General features: G+C 44.3%; 1 long non-coding RNA gene across 1 annotated transcript in view; it reads right to left on the minus strand.

Annotated features, from left to right (window-relative positions):
* LOC123520485 overlaps positions 1 to 20,000 on the minus strand; it is a 119,130-nt gene that overhangs the window by 14,678 nt on the left and 84,452 nt on the right. The window contains exon 3 of the long non-coding RNA XR_006679265.1: positions 4,839 to 4,947. This is a non-coding gene — a long non-coding RNA (uncharacterized LOC123520485). The remainder of the gene's footprint in view (positions 1 to 4,838; positions 4,948 to 20,000) is intronic.

Here is a 20,000-nt window from a genome sequence, read left to right on the forward strand (position 1 = left end):
TCTAGCCTTTACACACACACACACACACACACACACACACACACACACACACACACACACACACACACACACACACACACACACACACACACTCACACACACAAATCATTCCTCGCTGGCATCTTAAGTAAACAGCTGACATCAGTACCTAGGGTGTGGGGACGGAGGAGGAGGAGGAGGAGAAGCAGGAGCAGGAGCAGGAGGAGGAGGAGGAGGAGGAGGAGGAGGAGGAGGAGGAGGAGGAGGAGGAGGAGGAGGAGGAGGAGGAGGAGGAGGAGGAGGAGGAGGAGGAGGAGGAGAGAAGAGAGGAGGAGAGGAGGAGAGAGAGAGAGAGAGAGAGAGAGAGAGAGAGAGAGAGAGAGAGAGAGAGAGAGAGAGAGAGAGAGAGAGAGAGAGAGAGAGAGAGAGAGAGAGAGAGAGAGAGAGAGAGAGAGAGAGAGAGAGAGAGAGAGAGAGAGAGAGAGAGAGAGAGAGAGAGAGAGAGGACAAGAAGGGACGGAAGGAGCTGAGGCCATAGAGACGAGAGACCGAGCTGGAGACGTGGGAGAGACAACCTAACACATAGGGCTGCCTTGGGGTGTCTCGCGGCCACGTCACAGCTCATAAACATCGGAGGAGGGTAAAACACGCAAAAACGGGGCAAGGGGTAGGGTTGGGCGGGGCGGGGCAGGCCGGCGGGGAGGGTGGAGGTGGCAGGGTCCTAAGACAGGTGCGCTGCGGCTCCCTCCTGCCCCTCGCGACGACAAATGTGGCACGACGACCACGATAGCATCACGAGGCGTCAGCGGCCATCACGGGAGCGGTCTAAGTGGTAATGGTGGTGATGGTGGTAGTGGTGTGATGTTCTCGCTCTCTCTCTCTCTCTCTCTCTCTTTAGTTTTTCCCTCCTCCTCACTCCTCTCCACTGTGTAAATCGGAATGGGCAGGGAGAACAGAAAGAGGTTGACTGGCCACAGAAATCCCCGCTGCCTTCATGTGCTACAACTGAACTATAATAAGCCAAAGATAAATATAAACTGTGAAGAAACTAAAGTATAAGTCAGCACAGGAGAGAGAATAATAATAATAAGACAAACTGGAAAAAAAGTACATGATGAAACAAACGAAATGTCACGTTAAATAAAAGCAAATCGAAATTTCAAACCAAGTAAGGAAGAAAATGAATCTGGAGATAAAACATAGACGGAAGTTCTAATATAATAATGATAATAATGATGGTAATAATAATGATAGTAATGATGATGAATGATAATCACAACAAGAACAACAATAATAATAATGTAAGGAACTAAATGGATATCTACGTAATGTACATTTAGCGGCAAATCCACGAGCTTTATACTGCCAAATGCAAAGTAGAGTCGGACAATTCATCTTCCGTCACGAGATGGTTTGTTCTTCACCGCCACCTCTTCTTCTTCCTCCTCCTCCTCCTCCTCCTCCTCCTTTTAGATCTCCTTGGAGCCTGTTAAATACGCGAGGATGTTTGCTCGAGGTGATAAAGAACGCGTGACAAGCTGACCTGACGCATTCCTCCTCTTATCAAGCACAGACTTAGAGATCGGCGTGGGATAAATTCACTTCCTCGATTATAGTATATATTTCATTGTAAAGTGGATCTGTGACCATTCCCCATTCCCATTCTCAAGGCTATACACATGTGCAATAGTTAACAAGTGAACAATTAGTATTTACGAATGAAAATGCAAAATCTAACTGGTCATATTGTAATAGCAAAAAAAAAAAAAAAAAAAAAAAAAAAGTTGGTTCAGTTGATATCATTATTCCATTTTGTTTTCATAAATTCGTAACCCGCGATTCTTCTGTACTATAATATCTTGAACATCATCATCGCATCTGTCACAGTATCTACCGCTGTATTTCCCTCTTTTTCACTAGCGTGTATCCATCTTATTGTAGAAATATGTCACTCATGTTCTCATAACGTCACGTCTTCATATCTACATTAATTTAATCTAACCCCTTGAATGTTCTTTGCCTGTGTGATTTGCCACCATTGCCTGCCATTCATACTCTTCCCATATACGAGAGACGAGAAGAGAGGAGAGGAGAGGAGAGGAAAAGAGGAAAGAAGAAGAAAGGAGAGGAAAGGAAAGGAAAGGAAAGGAAAGGAAAGGAAAGGAGAGCAACATAAAGGAAAGAAAGGAAAGGAGAGAAGAGAAGAGAAGAGAAGAGAAGAGAAGAGAAGAGAGAGAGAGAGAGAGAGAGAGAGAGAGAGAGAGAGAGAGAGGAGAGAGAGAGAGAGGAGAGAGGAGAGGAGAGGAGAGGAGAGGAGAGGACAGGAGAGGAGAGGAGAGGACAGGAGAAGAGGAGAGGACAGGAGAAGAGAGGAGAGACAGAGAAGAGGAGAGAAAAATCTAGTAAGGTTATACACTCCTCATAGGATAGAGTAAGCTAGGTCAGATTACTTACGACTAGATAGGTTACACATAAAATATCTTGTATATGAAAAGCAGAGCGCTCTCCTCACGATTTAAACATGTGTGTGTGTGTGTGTGTGTGTGTGTGTGTGTGTGTGTGTGTGTGTGTGTGTGTGTGTGTGTGTGTGTGTGTGTGCGCCATCACGTCGCGTCACGGTGCATTCTGGGGACATCCGCGAGGCACCCCAGATGAGTGTGTGCTGGGGGTGATCCTGATGACGGGACGGGACAGGAGAGGGCGGGGCGGGGCGGGAGGAGGCGAGGGGCCAGTATTTACCCATTACATGCTATAGAATCTCTCTCTCCCTCTCTCCCTCCCCGCCCCCTCTCCATGACAAGGCGAGAAGGAGTTATGACACACTTAATTGTTTGTGTGAAGGAATGAGGGAGGAGGAGGAGGAGGAGGAGGAGGAGGAGGAGGAGGAGGAGGAGGAGGAGGAGGAGGAGGAGGAGGCAGGCAGGCAGATAGGAAGGAAAGATGAGAAAGTAAGAGAGTAGAAAGAAAGGGAAAAGGGAAGCAGCTGGTGAAAAGCTTAGACATCGTGTGTGTGTGTGTGTGTGTGTGTGTGTGTGTGTGTGTGTGTGTGTGTGTGTGTGTGTGTGTGTGTGTGTGTGTGTGTTTCAGTTCGAGCCAGAGGGTGATGACATTCTCACCTAAACCAAAATTACTAAACTAGATCAATGTTTCCTCTGTCAACACCGAGGAAACGTAACACAGTCCCTTCAACACCACGGCACTCACTCAATCATTATCCAGATGAGGACCGCGAGTTTAGTTCCGCATCCAAAGACAATGATGCTGCTTTCTTTCCTCACTATGACAAACTAATACACAACGGAGATAGGAAGCTGAATAAGTGAAGGAAAAAAAAAAAAGACAATAACAGATTTACCTCACGAAAGATGCCAAGGAAACAAGAGGAACCAACTTATGATTTCTTGTTTAAATCCTTCAGTACTGGGACGCGTTTTTACAATGAGTTTTAGGTACAATTAGAGAATTTCATTTCCATTAGGAAGGATTTATGTAAGTTAAAAGATTAATGGCAAGAATCTTCACTATTTTAATCTCTCACATACGTTTCTGAAGCTGCATGAAGTCACCAAACAGTAAACATAAAGAATATGGAAACGCGTCATGGTACTGAAGGGGTTAAATTCTTGGTCTCCCACAACGACAATTTTCAAAGGTCACGCACATTATTGATCAGGTTCCTGTGAGTGTTTTTCGTACTGGCATTGCGGAATCCTAGTTGAACATCACAGGAAACATGAAAACATCCCCCTTGAAAAGCCCTTACAACTGCCATATACCGTGTGAGTGGGGACTTTAGGCACCAAAGAGTGAGTATATAAGACTACGGCCCGCATGTCTTCCGTCGGCGTGAGGTGAACCACTGTCGACCACTGGATTGTGCCAAATCATCACAATCCAGTTCATTTCTCGTGTTGGTGCGACAGAAAGAACGGCCATGTCACGGAAACTTACGAAACGAAAATTGATCCGCCTGAATGAAAGACAACACTCCCACCTCGATACATTACTCGTAGCTCAAGAGACAGGACACTTTTGTCTTCGTAAAGCTTTACTCAGCAAACAAAACCATCGGTTCCTTAAGGCATCATTCAGCAGGTGACAGCGGCTCGGTTACAGTTTAAACAGATTAGACTGATGTGGTGAACTGACGCTACTGAAACAAGAAAAATAAACTAACAAACTTCGTGCGTAGCTTTGATGCTTCAAACTTATATAATACGAGGCACACAAACCAAAGCAGTGTGTGTGTGTGTGTGTGTGTGTGTGTGTGTGTGTGTGTGTGTGTGTGTGTGTGTGTGTGTGTGTGTGTGTGTGTGTGTGTGTGTGTGTGTGTGTGTGTGTGTGTCTGCGCGCGCCCTTAGGTTTTGCGGCGGAAGGAGGGCTGAGAAACATTTACATATAATTAGTGTAATTCACGCGTGTTGGGGTGGCAGGGGTGAATTACGGGATGAAAAATTACATTATAATTAGTCAATCCTACACGATAACTACAACAACTACTACAGCTGGCACAGCTGCGTCCAAAACCTCAACAAATGTAAGTACAAGTTTTCCAATGCACACACACACACACACACACACACACACACACACACACACACACACACACACACACACACACACACACACACACACTATGAGATAATAAGTATAGTTTCCACACTAACAATTTCTATAGCTGACGCCGCCACCACCACCACCACCACCACCACCACCACGAGCACCACAACTACTGCCACTACCACTACTATCTCCACTGCAACTATAAATACTACTACAACTGGTGGTGGTGGTGGTGGTGGTGCTGCTGCTGTTACTGCATTTTAAAACACTTTTGCCGTCTCTCCCATCTGTCTTACCTCCTTTTCTCCTTTTAGTCCTTTCCGCTTTGCCTCCCATCGTCTTCCTCCTCCGGTTTCCTCTTCTCCTTATTCCGCTCCTCCTCCTTTTCTTGCTCTACTTTCTTCCCTAAAAAAGAGAGAAACAAAAAATGGTCCACCTCGTAAATCAACGGGAAAAAACAGCCACAAAGTAGCGGCAACACTAATTACAGGTCGTGCTATCGTGCTTTTGTCACCGCAGCGCTGCCTCTGTCCACATGTGTTGGCCAGACCAGCCCGCCACACCAGGCCACATCAGCCACACCAATCAGCCAGTCAGACCAACCAGCTGACCATGGAGACCAGACCAGACTGTCAGACTAGTTAGCCATGAGCCACACTAGATCAGACAGACCATAACAACAAACCAGACCACGCCAACCACCCAGACCAGTAAGGCACGCCATTAGGAGAGAGAGAGAGAGAGAGAGAGAGAGAGAGAGAGAGAGAGAGAGAGAGAGAGAGAGAGAAACATTACTTATTATGAAGCTGGCGAGATAATGTCTAACTATGATCTGAGTTTGCTTCCCTGTCTCAACTCAAGGGCAGGCGACACTGCTGTACACGCAGTCCTCGTATCGTAATTCAAGGATGCGTGAAAAAAAAGATAATATAAAAAAATATAAATAAATAAATAAATGAATAAATAAATGAAATAAGAATAACAATAATCACACCACGATAATGACTGCCAATAGCTTTCCTAACACCTCCATCACCACCATCATACATCACCATCAGTCATTGGTTCCGTCATTTACAACCGACTCACCACCCACCCCGCGCTCACAAGTTAACTAAGATTATTGTTGAATTTTACGGCGCAGAAAGAGTTGCTTAGTCTGATTTTTTACACTTTTTTTCACTTATCGAGACTGAATCCGTCTGACTGACCGACTCTTCCTGTGTTGTGTTGGCGGCATAATGTTCAAGATTATGGTGAACATATAATCTGAGAGTGCATTTTTTCTTTCTTTTTTTTTTTTTTCGTGGGAAGGAGAGTAGTAAAGGAAGCACACACACAATAATTTGCCTTATTTCTGGCTTCGATACATTGCTTCCTTGTACCGAGATCGGAAATAACTATGACTCCTAAATCTTTCTCATACTTGGCCCTTCCTGGTGCCTCGTTATCTATCGTGTATTTATTGCTTGGATTATCTCTACCTACGTTCAGTATCCTGCACTTGTTAGTATTGAACAGCATTTGCCATCGATCTGTTCATTCTTTCATTCTATCCAAGTCTGCTTGCAAGGCCTTGGCATCCGAATTGGACCTTATTAATCTACCTATCTTTGTGTCGCCCGCAAATTTACTAATGTCACTGTTAATTCCATTATCCAAGTCATTAATATATATTAGAAATAATAATGGCCCTAAAACTGAGCCCTGTGGCATCCCACTAATTACTTCCTCCCACTCGGAATTAGATCCATTAATTACTACCCTCTGTCGCCTGTCGTCTAACCACGCTCTAATCAAGCTTAATATTCGACCTCCTATACCGTGCACTCTTATCTTTCTCAAGAGCCTCTGGTGAGGTACCTTGTCAAAAAGCTTTACTGAAATCTAAGTATAGAAAGTCATAATTATCACCATTATCTGCTGCCTCATAAACCTTACTACAAAAATTCAACAAGTTTATAAGGCAAGACTTTCCCTTAGCAAACCTCAGCTTTACAACATGACCAACAAAAAATAAATAAAGAGTAATATTAATAAAGCTGAAAGAAAATCTCGAAAATCATAAGTAAAGAATTTCTCGATCTTCTTCAACACAACACTGGAGGAGGAGGAGGAGGAGGAGGAGGAGGAGGAGGAGGAGGAGGAGGAGGAGGAGGAGGAGAATATTAATGAAAATGATGGTGAAGATGATAACCATAACGATGCAAAAAAAAAAAAAAAAAAAAAAAAAAATAAATAAGAACAAGAACCAAAACGAGAACAGGAACAAGAAAAAGATGAACACGATGAATAAAACAACAACTCTAACAAAAACAACAGTAACAACAACAACAAGAGGAGAGCAAGGCAAAAGGCAAGTTAAATTAAGCCATCACGCGTTAATCCCCCGCCCCCCCTCTGTCATATGGTGGTGGCACTGACAGCTGGACAAGGGCGCCGCGTTATAGCGTGAAAGAACAACCTCGAATTTGTTTATGTTTATGAAGGAAAAGTGGGCCCGGGGTACGACCAGGGAGGCGCCTCACCACCAGAGCCTCGCAGGGACGGGGCGAGGGAGTGGGTGCGGAGGAAAGAGGAGAGATGCGGGGAGAGGGAGAGGAAGAGGGAGAGGGAGGGTAGGGTAGGGTTGGTAGGCGGCGAGGCGTGTGATCGTTGGGTGTGACTGTGGGTAGGGTCAAAGGGGAAGCAGCAGGAGGAGGAGGAGGAGGAGGAGGAGGAGGAGGAGGAGGAGGAAGAAGAGAGGAAACGAGATGAGAGCAAATAAATAATGGATGGATAACAGAGGAGGAAATTCTCTCTCTCTCTCTCTCTCTCTCTCTCTCTCTCTCTCTCTCTCTCTCTCTCTCTCTCTCCCCATTAGTATTAATCTACCAAAATGAAACAGAACGAGACAAAGAAATCAAAACATCACTGTACGAGAAATTCACACATAAGGTGCACAAATTACTAGCAATACTCTGTTGGGGGACCATTTTCTGAAACACTCCTGGCAGCACCTCCACCACTTTCAAATTCTCTCGTTGAAGTTACACGAGTTTTCAAAGGTGTTCTGATGGTTATACTTATAGATCTTACTCCTTCAATACTGGGACTCTGTGCACCGTGAGTTTTGGGTATGATTAGACGATTTTATATAAATTACTGTCCGGTGTCTTTACTATTTTAATCTCCACATGAGTTTCTGAAGCTGTATAAAGTCGCCAAATACTTTAAGAAGAACGAATATAAAAACGCGTCATGGTACTGAAGGGGTTAAGATTGCTACAGCACTAACAGGAGAAATAAAGTCTTGAGAACACGGCTAATCATCCCTATGGCCTTTTGAAACTGTGTATACTCGTGATGGTGACGGAGAAAAGGTGAATATTGAGGTATTTACTGCGCTGAGCAACACGGGTTATGTCACTGGCGGTAAATTCAAAAGCAGCAATACAATACAAATACAAAATACAAAACTGATCAATGCAACGAGTTACCAAAGCCAGTAACACGAATTTGGCGGGAGGTTCAAATCGAAAATATCTTCCTTATGATTATATAGTTTTGATGTAGAAAATGTGATGCTATGATAAATCTTTGAATAATTTTGCTATATAGTTCTCTCTCTCTCTCTCTCTCTCTCTCTCTCTCTCTCTCTCTCGAACATATTTCTCTCCTTTCCTCTCTCCAGTGTTCCGGGTCGCGATCATAGTTACCGCTCTCTTCTTCTTCTTCTTCTTCTTCTTCTTCTTCTTCTCTTTTTTTTTTATTATTTTGTTATCATCATAATTTATCTTCCTCTTTCACATCATCATCATCATCATCTTTTTATTCTTCTCTTACTTTTCATCTTCCTTTACATTATTCTATTTAATTTCTCTCTATTTTTATATCTTTCTTTTCTTCGGCTTTTCCTTTTTTTTCTTTTTTAATATCTTTTTTCTTTCTTTTTTTTTCTTACTTTGTCGTCATCATCATCATCATCATCTCCTCCTCCTTCTCTTCATCTTCCTCTTCCCCTTCCCCTTCTTCCTCCTCTTCCTCTTCCTCCTCCTCCTCCTCCTCCTCTGTGGAGCTTAATTGGGAGCGACGCGGAAATAGGTGAGTCTAGGGTTCATTAGCAGGACTACCTGGCGAGGGGCGGCGCCTCACCTGAGGAACAGGGCGCCTCTTGTTCTCTCCCCGCCCGCTGCCAACCCCCCTTCCGTCCCCCCCACAGTGCACTCTCTCTCTCTCTCTCTCTCTCTCTCTCTCTCTCTCTCTCTCTCTCTCTCTCTCTCTCTCTTCCTTCCGTTCCTATCCCCTTCCTGTCTTTTCTCTCTCTCCCTCCCTCCCTCACTCACTCCCCTCCTTCCTTTCTCCCTCCCTCCCTCCCTTCTCTCCTTCCTTCCTTCCTTCCTTCCTTCCCTTCATATCTATTACCCTCCCTCACTACATTCTTATCCTTCTGTCTTCCTTCCGTCATTTTCTTCCTTATCTCGTCTCACTTTTCTTACCAATCTCTCTCTCTCTCTCTCTCTCTCTCTCTCTCTCTCTCTCTCTCTCTCTCTCTCTTCACCCCCTCCAGCAGGAACACCGACACCTGAAAGACTCCTTCAGGTAATCAAGAGTGTAATTAATGAGCGGGCAGGTGATCGGGTGAAGGGTTGGTGAGGCAGGAGGGGTGCGTGCATACATGGTGAGGAGGCGGCATGGGAACGCGGGTAGGGAGAGGAGTGGCTGAGAAGAGGTGGACTTGGTGGTGAGTGTGAAATGTTTCGTGGCGCCGAGGTGAAGAGCTGCATGAAAATATTAGTAATGTTGAAATTGAAACATAAAAAAAAAAAGGCAGCAGGAATAAGACGAATTGATATTAACTCCTTCAGTACTGGTGGGGGCGCATTTTTACTATGAGTTTTGAATGTTACAAGGCGATTTTATTGATATTAGGAAGGGTCTATGGAGGTCAGAAGGTTCATGGCCAGACTCTTCACTATTTTAATTCCACATAATTTTCTGAGGCTGTATAAAATCACTAAATAGTAACCACGATAAACATGAAAACGTGTCTCTGTACTAAAGACGTTAATGCAAAAAAAGAAGCGTATGAATTAAAAGATCTGGGACTTCAATGTACTGACTGCAACATAGGTATGGATGGAAGTGGTGAGAAGCGTAAGGAAGAGTGATAGAGAGGGAGGGAGGGAGGGAGGGAGGGAGGGAGGGAGGGAGGAAGGAAGATAGAGGAAAGCAGGTAAAGAAATAAATGAAAGGAGTAAGGGGAATGGTGGAATGGTTAATTTAAGAGAGAAAAGAAGGAACAAAATGAACTTGATCTTGCCAAGTGTCAAGGAACTCAATGTCACGACTTAACTACTTCCATCAACAACAAATAACTAATCCCGCTCCGCCACCACAACCATTACAACAACAACAACAACAACAACAACAACAACAAAACAAACACTACTACTACTATAAAAACTATAACAAAATCACCACCACCACCACCACCACCACAACAACAACAACAACAACAACAAACGCTACTCCTAATATAAAAGCTACAACAAAGCCAGCACCACCACCACCACCACCACCACCAACAACAACAACAACAACAACAACAACAACAACGAACATTCCTCCTCAGCCGCAGCCTTGGCACGTCACCAGACTCGCGAAGTTAGGCTGAGGGCATGACACGTCGCATCCCTCGCTGAGACGGTCAGGCGCTGGTCACCTCACCTCGTCTTGCCTCGCCTCGTCTCTCCTTGCCTTGCCTTGTCTTGCCTTGCCTTGCCTTGCCTTGCCTTGCCTTGCCTTGCCTCGCCTCGCCTTGCCTTGCTTTGCCTTGTGTTGCCTTGCCTTGCCTTGCTTTGCCTTGCTTTGTCTTGTGTTGCCTTGCCTTGCCTTGCCTCGCCACCCTCACAGCCATACCCTCCCTCCCTGACCCTCCCGCGTGAATACCATCAACACCACCATTACTCTCCGTCTTGAGCCTTCCCACCATCACTCATCTTCCTCTGTGTTTTAATTCTTCATGTACTTTATTCCCCATTTTCTATCTTCCTCCGCTTAACCCTTTCACTACCATGACACATCTTCATATTCTTTCTGTTTAATATTTGGTGATTTGATATAGCTTCAGAAAATTATGTAGGAGGTTAGAATAGAAAAGACTGTGGTCATTAACCTTCTGCCCTCCATACACCCTTCCAAATGTCAATAAAATGGTCTAATCATATATGCATAAATCAAGGTAAAAATGTGTCCCATCCTATGTAAGACAACTATTCGGTCCAAAATACGTTGATCTGCCTCTCTCACTACTACTGGTCTTCTCTTCCTTCCTTCCTCCAAACATAGAATATATTTAGATGAAAGTACATGAGTGAAAACACAAGATATATGGATGAAATAATTTGAAGATGGCATGATTTATGAATAATCTTACGTGACTCACATTTTCACTAATAATGATCCATGAAAAGCAAGCACGCAGGCGATTATATTTATGAAGCAAGAGGATGGAAGCACAAATCATTGACAACTGTTCAGCGTCCAATACTCATTTCTCCCATCGCTGCATGAACACTATGGAAAATGACTTGATAATAACTATACTGACCACAATTCTAATCTACATCATAATACATACAGGAAGGGGCATTTAGGAGAGATACTAGAGTTAATAAGGAAGTGAAATGAGGCAAGTATAATGAAGGAGGTGGTGCAGGAAGTAGTAAAGGAGAGCAGCAGTGGACAAGCACCAGATCAGCAGGATGGAATGTTTGGAGGCAGGGGCGGTCAGTGTCAGTGGCTACTCATCTTTTAGGAAACACAGTCCTAATATATGTATTTATGTGTGTTTTTTTCGGATTACATGTATATATATGTGGTCACAAGGCTAGTTTGTGACCATCCTGAGTACAGAAGACAGAGCCTCGTGTGTATCCTGGTGAGTGTTACCGATCAGCGACAACTCCCAAAGAGGCATTACAACCCTGCACGTGCTGTGATCGCGTGCTGGCAGTACTGCGCCTTAGTGTTCTATTGAGTTATACACATGGCCACGTGGTAGCAGATGAACATGAAGACGAATCATCACACTCCTCGGCCGTGATGCGGGAATAATGAGTCAGTAAGACGGTCGGCGGGCGCAGAGGATCACCACCGCTGCTCGAGCCTCGCATCGTGACAGGGACGAGGCAGGGAGGAGGAGGGCGGAGGCCAACCCGTGAGTCTGACGGCCTAGTGAGTCCATTGTTTAGTCCGTGGGATTAATGCTCGCGTCAGCACCACCGCGGGACGTCTGCTAGTTAGCCCGTGTCCTCAGTCCAGCGCTACCCCGTCTATCATTAGTTTTTCCCTTCCCTCCGTGGGTTCCCCTGGCGGCGTGTGCTGACCCGCGCGTCGACAGCCGATACTCAGCGATACAAGGGCCAAGTAGGGCCACGCCGCGCCACCGCCTCATCTGGAAGCCTCAGCCCGTATTAAGAAATGCTTTGGCCTCTCACGACGACCATTTTCAAAGCCTTATCAATAATCATTAATCACCTTCTCATGGATATTTTCTTCATATCGTTGTTACACATTGCTCCTTAAACTATCACTATAACGAGGAAAACCTTTAAAAACCAAAATGGATAGCACCAGCTGTTGTTAAGCTGAGACAAAAACGCCGCAACAATGCCCTCCCTCCGCCTCTTTCCCCTTTTCACACCTATTTTCTTTTTGTATGTGTCTTCAAGAAAATGGCGAAGAAGGTGCTAACGAGAGGCAGCGCAGCGGCGGCTATAAATACTGGTGTCCTCAAAACTGTGTGGTAACGCAACGGTGAAGGTCGCCACCAACAACACTCAACTTGAGGCCTGCTGTCCCCACCACACTGACCGCGCACACACACACACACACACACACACACACACACACACACACACAGAGAGAGAGAGAGAGAGAGAGAGAGAGAGAGAGAGAGAGAGAGAGAGAGAGAGAGAGAGAGAGAGAGAGAGAGAGAGAGAGAGAGAGAGAGAGAGAGAGAGAGAGAGAGTGGTGGTAGGAACGAAGAGTCAATTGGGAGACATTTGGATATTTCTATTGATTACAACTTTCCTCGATGATCTTAAAGTCACTCGTAAAAAATAAATAAATGAAAAGAAAAAAAAATCAGCTTTCCTTTGGTTTACATTCTTTACAATTACAAAAAGAAAAAATATATTACCTTCTTTCGGAAAATTAAGAGCAAAAATAAAAACAAGTAAATAAAATAAATATTGGGGTTCAATTTCCCTTCATTACATTATTCAAAGTTAAAGTTAAAAAAAAAAATGTCTCCCTTCAAATGTTGTTAAATACATACCTACACACAAATTCTCTCTCTCTCTCTCTCTCTCTCCTGGCAATGAAAAATGTTCCCCTTTCCATCTTTTCCCGTCCTGTCCCAAACCTTTACGCGTCTTCCCAGCCCATCCCAGCCCACCCCGCCACGCCCATCCACGTGAGACGCCCCTCGCCTCTCTCCCCTCGCCCCCAGTCACGGAAACCTGAAGTCTAATAGAAGGCATAACTGTGTAAGCTGAGAGGGAGGGAGGGAGGGAGGGAGGAGGAGGCAAGGAGAGAAGGAAGGAAGGAGGGATGAGACGAAACGGGGGTGAAGGAAAACATAAATTTGTACACACACACACACACACACACACACACACACACACACACACACACACACACACACACACACACTGCTTTGAATGTCTTGAAGAGCCCAAAAAATATGTTCTTTTAGCGGGTACAAAATTAATCTTTCTTTCTTGTCTTCTTCCTCGTCCTCCTCCTCCTCCTCCTCCTCCTCCTCCTCCTCCTCCTCCTCCTCCTCAAAGTGTTCAGGGATAATAGAACCATGTGTTAATACTGTGTACGCGCCGAGGCAAGACACTATGGGAAAGAAAAAGAGAAAAAACGGCAACAAAAATAACAAAAAAAATAACAACAACAACAACAACAACAACAACGCGAAATGATGCCACAAGCTTCTTATGTCTGACAGTGTGAAGTAACTCGATGCCCTCTCTCTCTCTCTCTCTCTCTCTCTCTCTCTCTCTCTCTCTCTCTCTCTCTCTCTCTCTCTCTCTCCGTCCTTGCTTTCCTGTCTTCCTACTTCTTCCTCCTCTTCCTTCCCTCCTTCCCTCCTTCCCTCCTTACCTGCTTGAACTCCCTCTACCTTCCTCTCCTTCTCTCTCTCCCCCCCTTCCCCACACCCAAATATCTTCTTCGCTCCCTCCTCCTTTTCCCTCTCTCCCTCTTTCCTTCCAGCCCCCCCTAGCCAAATATCTTCCTTCCCTACCCCCGTCCTCCTCTCCGGCAAGATATTAGAGGGTGTTTGCAGCTAAATGGAGAAAATGGAGGGGGACGTTCTTTCCTCCTCCTGTTTCCCCTCTTCCACTTTCCCCTCACTCTCCACATGCAAAATAGAACACGAGAGAGAGAGAGAGAGAGAGAGAGAGAGAGAGAGAGAGAGAGAGAGAGAGAGAGAGAGAGAGAGAGAGAGAGAGAGAGAGAGAGAGAGAAATGTCTTGGCTAACCTCCACCACCCAGCAGTCAGGCATCACAAAAATCACAGTGCCATTAATTATGCTACACAAGGCCCCATTCAGAGCTTCGCCGGGGTGAGAGAGAGAGAGAGAGAGAGAGAGAGAGAGAGAGAGAGAGAGAGAGAGAGAGAGAGAGAAGAGGAGTGAAAATAATGTATATGTGTAAACAGCCATCATTCCTTTAAACTTAAGAGAGAGAGCGCCTTGCCGGGAGAGAGAGAGAGAGAGAGAGAGAGAGAGAGAGAGAGAGAGAGAGAGAGAGACATAACTCCCCGGTCTTTACACTTCTTCCTCTCCCCTTTTATCCTCCCCTCATCTGTCTCCTCCTTCCTTCCCTCCCTCCTCCTCCTCTCCCGTGCCCCATCAGCGCCCCGTCACCACCTCGCGGCGTCTTGGGTGAGCAGTGACCCAAGATGACCTGACGGAGGCGCGGGAGGCGGAGGTGGGAGGAGCGGAAGGAAGGGAGAGGAGTGAGTGACGGGGAAGTGAAGGAGAGAGGGAGTGGAGGAAGAGGCGTGTGAAGGAGGTGAGGATAGACAGAAGGAGGAGGAGGAGGAGGAGGAGGAGGAGGAAGGGAGAGGTCATATCCAGGTCACTTCCGGGTCAGCTGGTTGTGTAATGGGAACACACACACACACACACACACACACACACACACACACACACACACACACACACACACACACACACACACACACACACACACACACACACACACACACACACATACACGTGACACGAATCGCACTAATTTATTAACCACGACACAAATTATTAAAATAGAAAAAATAATGAAATGTCAAGATACGCTCTCTCTCTCTCTCTCTCTGAATGTTAACACAAAGCTAATAGAGGATCTGTAGAAGCGCCCCGCCCCTTCCAACCCCGCCCCGCCCCGCCAACACTCAGCCCACACCTCCGCCCATACCAATGAAGCTGCCCCGTAAAAGTGGTGCTCAGGAGGGGCGGGAAAGGGCGGGGAGGGGCGGGGAGGGGCATGGAGGGATGGAGAGGGGCGGGGAGGGGCATGGAGGGATGGAGAGGGGCGGGGAGGTCCTGGAGGGTATACTGGGGAGGGAGGGACTGCCAGGGTGAGTGGAGGGAATGAAGGGATTAAATACTGTGTTTGAGGAGGGAAGCTGTCACATTATGCTTAGTGAAGTAGCCAATCACATCTCCGTTTTCTTTCTTCTCTTTCATATTTACCTCGTTTTCTTTACCATATACATACAAGCACTTATTTATTTTTTTTCTTCTCTGTCTCTCTCTTCTCATTCTCCTTTTTTTTCTGCTTTTCCTCCTATGCGCATTATTCTTGCCTGTGTCTTTCTTCTCTTCACTTTCCTCTCTCCGTCTCTCCCATTCTTCCTCCTCCGCAGAATCCTCCTTTATCTTTTATGAGTCTTGTGAAGGGCGGCCACTGTTGACAGGCGTGGTGGTGGCAAAGGATGTATACAGAGGGAGGCGTGGTGGTGAAAAATGATGATGTCTGTGATGTGATGCATAGGAGTGTGGTGGTGGTGGTGGTGGTGGTGGTGGTGGTATGCACTGAGTCCCTTTTGTTGTGGTGATGAGTGGCGTGTAGTGTGTGGTGAGTTAGGGTGTGATGGTGGTTAAGGTATGCGTGGCCGTGGTGGTGAGTGGTGGTGGTGGTGGTGGTGGTGGTGGTGGTGGTGGTGGTGGTGGTGGTGAGTGGTGGTGGTGGTGAGTGGTAGCGGTGTTGGTACGGTCCTTATTAAAAAAAAAAACGCTCTCATCTCTCACCACGATTATTTTCCAAGGCCACAGAGATGACTGTAGCGAGGTTCTTAATAGTGTTTCTCCAGTTAATAATCCAGAAATCTTGTCAATCTGCCTCTAGAAAAGCAAAAACACAGCAAAAAAAAAAAAAAAAACTCGTAATTTAAATAAAGTCTTTTGAAATAGTGGAGGTGAAGTAGAGAAGTGTTTGGGAATACGAGCCAATATGTGTACTGGTGGTGGTGGTGGTGGTGGTATTTAGAGACGCATGACGCTATTGTTCTTGCCTCTCTTCACAAACGCTTCACTACACAGGGCCAGGGAAGGTACTGGCACATAAACCAGTACTTCCTAACACTTTATCGTCTTATTTGTACTCTTTCACAGTGCGTATCATGTCACCGATAGTTTCAAGAAGGCTTTGATGACTCCAGCTATAACTTAACTTCTTCTGTACTGGGACGCATTACTACCTTGAGTTTCGGGCAAGATTAGATGGTTTTATTTACATTATGAAAGGTCTATGGGAGTCAGAAAATTAATGGCCAGATTCTTTACTATTTTAATCCACACATAAATCATTGAAGCTGTGTGAAGTCACCAAATAGTAAGCAGAATGAATATGGAAACGCGTCATAATACTCAAGGGGTTAAAAAAGATCGATATCAGAGGGGAAAGATATACGGATGACAACTCCTTAAAAACAGTCTTAGTGAAGAGAAATAGCATTGCAAAATAAGAGCCAAAGTTAAATCCTTAAAAAAACTTCATTGGCATTCATTTAGATTAACTTCGAGATGCTGCATGAACGTTGAAGGGCACAATGCAGTAATCTGTAGTATAATGGTGGCTTGTCCTTGAACCCTTTAGAGAACGACTTACAGTTTAGTAATCTGAAATATTTTAGGCACGTTTTCAGAAACACTTTGCTCTCTCAACACGACAAATTTCAAAAGCCACAGACATGATCAGCTCTGTTCGGAAGATTGTTTTTCCTGTTGGCAATGTAGAAATCTTGTTAATTATCACTAGAGCTTTAAAAATACTATTAAAACTCGAAATGACTTCAGCTAGTAAGCCAGATTCTCAAGAGTATTTCATTTCGCCAGTTCGGAGTGTAGAAATCTTGTTAATTCTGTCACTAGAACTTTAAAAATAACATCAAAATTTATTCCATTTCAACTAAAGCAGCGCTGAAGTGTTTAAAATAATAATGTGAGAGAATAGTATATACTTGTTCTCTCACAGATTTAATTTCAGTTTTAAAGATTTTTTTTCCCCGTTAACGATGCAGAGTCCTTATCAAACTCTCACTGGATCCATGAAGACACCCACGAGACCCAGCAACTTCCACTCTTGTACGTTGAAAGTATTCGGGGGCGAGACGGCGAAGTGTTTGAGATCTCAGAAAATCCGGTCCATAATACACAGTCTGTCTTCTTCCCCTCCTTTAGCCAACACTCGCACCTCTGGCTTCTCAAGGACTGCCCAGCGCCTCTCGCCAAACCCTCACCTCTGCTACTCACGAAAAAAAATAAAAAAAAAGATCGAACTCTGCCTGCTTTCATTAATAATTCATCATCACTAGTACTTTGTAAAATAAAAAGAAGGAAAAACGAGATATTACTAAGTTAAATGACTATATTCGACCATTTCAGCCTTTTACAAGACATTAATGGAGTTTTTGGGGCATTTTTATACTTTAGACGACTTAGAGAGAGAGAGAGAGAGAGAGAGAGAGAGAGAGAGAGTAACCTTTGAAGACCTTTTTTCCTCCATATATCGTCATTCCAATTGCAATCTAAATCTATACCTTGCCAAACATGTCTTCTCAATAGCTACTCAAAAACCTGGCGTGTGTGTGTGTGTGTGTGTGTGTGTGTGTGTGTGTGTGTGTGTGTGTGTGTGTGTGTGTGTGTGTGTGTGTGTGTGTGTGTGGTGAGTGTGGTGAGTGAGGCAGTGGTGGTGGTGACGAGTTAAATAGCAGTGGTGTTGATAGTGGAAGGAAAGTGGATAGCGTATGGTGGTGTATGATGACAACTTCAACCAGAGAGAAGGTGTTAGTGGAAGTTTCTTGACCCTAATAGTGGTGATGAACAGTGTGGTGGAGGAGGAGGAGGAGGCAGAGTGATGATCCGAGTGTGGTGAGCCTGGTAATGGGAGAGGATAGATAGCATGGTGGTCCGTGTTGGTGCTAGTAGTGGTGAAGGTGTGGTGAGAGGATTGTTATGGTGCTGTGAGGTGATGGTGACCAGAGTATAGTGAAGTACGTAGAAATGTGATGGTGAATAGGTGTGGTGGTGGTGGTGGTGTGGCAGTGCAGTACGGATGTGGTAGGATAATGGAGACGAGGCTATGGTGGTGTAAGTGACAATGATGGTGGCGAAATATAATGCTATATAGTAAAATGGCGGTGAGGTTAATATACAATAGTCCTTCATAAAAATGTTCGTTTTCTGACATTTAACACCTCTGCAGAAAACGAAACAAAAAAAAAGGGAAACTATACTATTTGTGAGACAATTGGTTTCCTTTAACATTTACACCATTAAACATAGTTATCTAATTACCTTACTCTATTTCATTCTATTTTTATCTAACTACTTATGCATTTACTATAGTCTTCTCGAGAAAAATATAAAAAATCTCAGCCGCATCTCTGTATAAAACAAAAATTCTCATAGTAAGATCGCGTACCTCATTCACTCACACATCAATACCTTCGTGGTTAGTGTTACTTCTATCAGTAATTAACGATACAGGTAACGTCACGTGGTATAAGATTGAATTCCCTTTACAACCTTTTCAATACTGGGACACATTATTTTCTTCCTCTTGAGATTAGTGTACGATTAAACCATTTTCTTGCCATTAGGAAGGGTCTATGGAGGTCTGAAGATTAATGGCCACAATCTTCACTATTTTAATCCCCCACATGTGTTTGAAGCTGTATAAAATCACCAAATGATAAGCAGAATGAATATGGAAACGCGTCATGGTACTGAAGGGGTTAAATCTATTTTCATGTACTGTATGTGTTGAAAAAAAAAAAAAAAAAAGTTAAATAAGAAGGCAAAAAAGGAAAAGGGACAAATAACACACAAAAGTAGAAAAATAAAGTAAGAAAGGTAAATAAACGAAAAGAAGAAAAAAAAAGAAAAATATGACTGTGTAAATTCTGCGAGCACTCCTTTTTTTGTTTTGTTTCTTTTTTATCACTTCCATTTTTCGTCGCGTGTTTTATAATTACTTTTTCCCTGCACACCACATAATGTTTACAGTCTACGGGAGATTCTTTGCTGGCCAGAACACTGCTCACAACAATTCGGTGGCCAACAATTCTACACACGTTCGCAGGCCAAGGAAAATCTCGCAAGGCCCAAGACACCGCGCTGGCGAGTCTGTCTTGTGTCTCAGCCAGCTCGTCTGTACAATGCATGCAATTTACTCCGTCTTTTATCCTTCTTTTCCTTGTTTCTTCTTCTCAGGATTTTTTTTTTTCTTTCATTCTTATTTTTCTTTTTTTTTTTTTCTTCCTTCTTTTCATCTTTTTTTTTCTTTTCTTCTTCTTTTTCTCCTTCCTTTTCTTTTTTCCTTCTCCTTTTTCTCCTTTTACTCACTTTTTCTCCTCCTCTTCCTCCTCCTCCTCCTTCTTCTTCTTCTTTTCCTTTCCTCCTTCCTTTTCTCCTCCTCCTTCTTGTTCTTGTTCTTGTTCTTGTTCTTGCTCTAACTTCTTTTTTGTTCGTCCTTTTTCTCTTCCTGTTCCTGTTCTCCATTTTTTTTCTTCTTGTTCATCCTCTTGTTTGTCTTACTTTTTTTCCTTACTTTTTTTCTCTATACTCCTTTTCCGTCTCGTCTCGTCCTTGTCCTCCTTCACCTCTTCCTTCTCCTCCTCCACAACCTTCTTCTCCTCTTCTTCCCACGAGCATCAGTCACACACAAACACCAATACTTCCTGCAGCATCTACAGCACAAACCAACTGATCCTGACCTATTTTGCACCACACTCAGGCTCGTATTCTCAAAAGATAAGAAACAGAATGAGGAAAGCGCCGATATAAAGCTAAAAGTTTCCCGACCAACACCTGACTCTGACCTCTCAAACATCTGTCCGCCTCACCTCCACTATTTCATGAGGCTTTATTTCATAGTTGCATGAGTTTTGGAAG

The sequence above is a fragment of the Portunus trituberculatus genome, chromosome 47, assembly GCF_017591435.1.
Source record: "Portunus trituberculatus isolate SZX2019 chromosome 47, ASM1759143v1, whole genome shotgun sequence".
NCBI lineage: Eukaryota > Metazoa > Arthropoda > Malacostraca > Decapoda > Portunidae > Portunus > Portunus trituberculatus.